This window comes from Salmo trutta, unplaced genomic scaffold, assembly GCF_901001165.1.
Source record: "Salmo trutta unplaced genomic scaffold, fSalTru1.1, whole genome shotgun sequence".
In the NCBI taxonomy this organism is placed as follows: Eukaryota; Metazoa; Chordata; class Actinopteri; order Salmoniformes; family Salmonidae; genus Salmo; species Salmo trutta.
In genome coordinates, this window is record NW_021822992.1 from 2,670,999 (window position 1) to 2,676,438 (window position 5,440).

Sequence of the window (5,440 nt, forward strand, 5' to 3'; positions counted from 1 at the left end):
ATGTATATTTACAATCGCCTTCTCCAAATGGAGTACTCATTTACCTAGGTTTTATCAATAGCTCTTATCAATTTATAAATGATTGATAAATTATGAAGGAATCAAGTCAAGGTCAGAATATATTTTGTTTTGCTGTCTGTAAGACACCTCCGCTACTCTCATTTAAATAGCATGCTGTAATCATGCTTAAATTCAAGGTCAGAATATGCATAGAGAGAAAAGGCATAAAATGGGAATTGCATTCCATTTAAGAGCTTAACTCGAGTCGGAACAGAATTGGGACTTAATGTTTTACACACCTGGATTGTGCAATATTTGCCTTTTATTCTTTTCAAAATTCTTCAAGCTCTGTCAAGGTGTTGGGGATCATGGTTAGACAGCATTTTTTAAGTCTTGCCATATATTTTCAAGCAGATTTAAGTCAAAACTGTAACTTGGCCACTCAGGAAAATTCACGTCTTCTTGGTAAGGAACTCCAGTGTAGATTTGGCCTTGTGTTTTAGGTTATCATCCTGCTGAAAGGTGAATTCATCTCCCAGTGTCTGAAGCAGGTTTTCCTCTAGGATTTTGTCTGTGCTCAGCTCATCCCATTTATTTTTATCCTGAAAAACTCCTGTCTTAGCCGATGTTAAGCATACCCATAACATGATGCAGCCATCACCGTGCTTGAAAATAAGGAGGCAGTTACTCAGTGATGATGTGGATTTTCCCCAAACAAAAGGCCAACAACTATATTCCTTTGTGGAGTCACTACAATGTTGTTGACCCATCCTCAGTTTTCTCCAATCACAGCCATTGAACTCTATAGCTGTTTTAAAAATCAGATGGGTCACAGAGTCAAGTGTTTAAAAATCGTGATGATGACATCCCTGAGCAGTTTCCTTCCTGTCCTGCAGCTCAGAAGGATCACTATCGTTGTGTCTGGGTGACAGAATAATGATTCACTTGACCACGCTGAAAGAGATATTCAATGTCTCATTTGTTATTGTTACCAATCTACCAATCACTGCCCTTCTCTATGAGGCTTTTGAAAAGCCCCCTGGTCTTTGGAGTTTCATCTGTGCTTGAAATTCAACATTTGACTGAGGGACCGTCCAGATGTTGTATGTTGTACTATTTCAGACAGAGTGAGTTTATGTGATTTGTTAAGCCAAATTTTACACCTGTACTAATTGAGGCTTGCCTAAACAAAAGGGGCTGAATACTTAAGCAACTAATATATGTTAGCTATAAAATGTGTATTAATTTGTAAATATATTTGTAAAATTATTTTTATTTTGACATTATGGAGTATTTTGTGTAGATCAATGATTTTAAAAAAAATTATTAAAAAAAATCACAATTAAAACTATATTGTTCATCCCTCATGGTGACACAACAAAATGGGTAGAAATCCAAGGTGGGGTGAATACTGCTGATACCCACTGTACCTACAACAATGTGAAAAACTGGAAATCACAGCGAGCCAATCAACAGTGTCCATGATAGAAGAACAAAGTTAGTGTATCTGAGCCAGTCAGTCTATAACTGAGATGTAGATGGTGGGGTTCTGATGCCGAGACACAATCTGATCTCATGTCGCTCATGTAAAACAACCGCTCGCTAAAAAAATAATCATCCTTAATGAGAAATGACTAATATCATGGGACATAGAGTCTACTAGTTACAGCTTCATATGAATAATCCGTCTTTAGATTGAATGACTGTTTGAATGTTGAATAAGTACCGTATTGTTGGCAGTTACATATCCACTACTCTACTATCACTGGTTATATTACAGTACTTGGTATAACTGAAATAGGTCTCAGGGTTGGGACTGAAATAACCTGAATAACTACAGTATGTGTGATTGGGGTCACTTCCTGTATTTTATCATAGATACAGTTGCTCGACCTTTTCCCTGCTCTTCTCTGATGGAACTATTTTAGTCTACGAGACAGAACCTCTCTCTCTCGCTCTCTCTCTCTCTCTCTCTCTAAACGACAAGGATATTATCTGAGTGGGTTAACAAAAACGGCAATTCTTGCGTGTGCTGCTCTTCGGGTTGGTCAGTTATCCGTTACACAAAAATAGATGGTGAGTGAACGCCTTTATTCACACATTTTTGGGGCAAATAGCGTTGATCTTTATCCAACCTGTTTCTAACCAGTCAATAAATATTCCTCACTGGCAGTCCACAATATGTGTGTATCACAACAACAACAAAAACATGATTTAGAATCTTGTAAAGTTAAGAACACAGGATGTGAAGTAGTGAGTTATGAACCAAAAGACAATCAATCATTTATTTAATTTAAATCATATTTACATAAAGCGGTAGGTTCTAAAATATAATCCTTATCTACTGTACATTGCATTGTGGTCTGCAAATCTTTTACAGGAGTGATTATGAAACAACTGCTGTAAAAACAACATGGGTTTTAAAAAAACAACAAAAAAAACCCTATAAATAATCATTGATCACAATTGTAAAGGGACAGAAGGAGAAAATGGAGGTAAGAGAAATCCCTTTCACCACCGTGACCCTTTTCCAGACGAGACAGAAGTCACATGACATTTCTAGATGATATTTGACTTTATATCCATGGTGAGGCTTCCTCTATATTAGGACGCCTCTTAAAAGCACTGGAGTGAACTCAACTCAGCCCGGCAGAACACTTCAGAAGCATACGATACGACTCTACATGTGGATCTCAGCACCTCCCAAACGGCACACTATCCCCTACATAGTCAACTACTTTTTTCCCCACCGGGTAGTGCACTTAATATAGAGAATAGGGGGCCAAATGTTGCGTGCCCCACTGACCTGGTGGATAACCATCACACAGGAAACAAGACTGTACAGCTACTGCACACCAACTCTCATATGATTAAATATGCTTCCCATAACACACCTCTTTCATATATAGATATATATATATATTATTGTATTGACATGGTTTTGGTGTAAAAGACAAGCCCTACTTCCATTGACTTCAAAACAGAATAGCTGAACCATAATACATTGGAAAAAAGTGAGTAATATAGAAATAAAGATAGCTTTTGACGTGAAGACGCCAGGTATGGTGTGGATTTGGGCTGTGAGCCCACCAGAACTTGATACCAGGTATGGTGTGGATTTGGGCTGTGAGCCCACCAGAACTTGATAACAGGTATGGTGTGGATTTGGGCTGTGAGCCCACCAGAACTTGACACCAGGTATGGTGTGGATTTGGGCTGTGAGCCCACCAGAACTTGATACCAGGTATGGTGTGGATTTGGGCTGTGAGCCCACCAGAACTTGATAACAGGTATGGTGTGGATTTGGGCTGTGAGCCCACCAGAACTTGATACCAGGTTAGATGTGGATTTGGGCTGTGAGCCCACCAGAACTTGATACCAGGTTAGGTGTGGATTTGGGCTGTGAGCCCACCAGAACTTGATACCAGGTAAGGTGTGGATTTGGGCTGTGAGCCCACCAGAACTTGTAGGGAGCAGTACTGGGTTAAAGGCCTTTATATTTCAGGGGATTTCTGCAATGCTTATTTGCCATGATACACTATATATACACACACAAAAGTATGTGGACACCCCTTCAAATTAGTGGATTCCACTATTTCAGCCACACCCGTTGTTGACAGGTGTATAAAATCAAGCGCACAGCCATGCAATCTCCATAGACAAACATTGGCAATAGAATGGCCTTACTGCAGAGCTCAGTGACTTTCAACGTGGCACCGTCATAGGATGCCACCTTTCCAACAAGTCAGTTCGTAATGTCTGCCCTGCTAGAGCTGCACTGGTCAACTGTAAGTGCTGTTATTGTGAAGTGGAAATGTCTAGGAGCAACAACGGCTCAGCCGCGAAGTGGTAGGTCACACAAGCTCACAGAACGGGACCACAGAGTGCTGAACCGCGTAGCGCATAAAAATTGTCTGTCCTCGGTAGCAACACTCACTACCGAGTTCCAAACTGCCTCTGGAAGCAATGTCAGCACAACAACTGTTTGTCGGGAGCTTCATGAAATGGGTTTCCATGGCAGAGCAGCCACACACAAGCCTAAAATCACCATGCGCAATGCCAAGCGTTGGCTGGAGTGATGTAAAGCTCGCCGCCATTGGATTATGGAGCAGTGGAAACACGTTCTCTGGAGTGATGAATCACGCTTCACCATCTGGCTGTCTGACGGACGAATCTGGGTTTGGCGGATACCAGGATGTTACCAATAAAGTTTGGTGGAGGAGGAATAATGGTCTGGGGCTGTTTTTCATGGTTCGGGCCCCTCAGTTCCAGTGAAGGGAAATCTTAAAGCTACAGCAAACAATTACATTCTAGATGATTCTGTGCTTCCAACTTTGTGGCAACAGTTTGGGGAAGACCCTTTCCTGTTTCAGCATGACAATGCCCCCGTGCACAAAGCGAGGTCCATACAGAAATGGTTTGTCGAGGTCGGTGTGGAAGAACTTGACTGGCCTGCACAGAGCCCTGACCTCAACCCCATCGAACACCTTTGGGATGAATTGGAACGCCGACTGCAAGCCACGCCTAATCGCCCAACATCAGTGCCCGACTTCACTAATGCTTTTGTGGCTGAATGGAAGCAAGTCCCCTCAGCATTGTTCCAACATCTAGTGGAAAGCCTTCCCAGAAGAGTGGAGGCTGTTATAAAAAGAAAGGGGGACCAACTCCATATTAATGCCCATGATTTTGGAATGAGATGTTCGAGGAGCAGGTGTCCACATACTGTTGGTAATGTAAGTTGTAAACAAATACAATACAAATTAGCCATCAGTATCCGAAACAACGGACAGATTAGCCTTGTTATGGGGTTTAGGACAAGGCAAGCTGTGTGGAGGTTTATACCTTGTGTTGTGTGGTTAAAAACAGCTGTTGGTGCTATTGGCCCAAACAGATTTTTAACCTTGTCTACCCGGGGATTCGATCCAGCAACCTTCCGGTTACTGGCCCTCCACTCTAACCACTAGGCTACCTGCCGTCCCTCCACTCCAACCACTAGGCTACCCTGCTGTCCCTCCACTCCAACCACTAGGCTACCTGCCGTCCCTCCACTCTAACCACTAGGCTACCTGCCGTCCCTCCACTCTAACCACTAGGCTACCTGTCGTCCCTCCACTCTAACCACTAGGCTACCTGCCGTCCCTCCACTCTAACCACTAGTCTACCTGCCGTCCCTCCACTCTAACCACTAGGCTACCCTGCCGTCCCTCCACTCTAACCACTAGGCTACCTGCCGCCCCTCCACTCTAACCACTAGGCTACCCTGCCGTCCCTCCACTCTAACCACTAAGCTACCTGCCGCCCCTCCACTCTAACCACTAGGCTACCTGCCTTGTGTTGTGTGATTAAAAACAGCTTCAGGTGCTACTGGGGGTATATATTCCAGTATCTGTTACAGCGCAGCTACACTATAACCTCTATATTATTAAGGACAGATACCGTA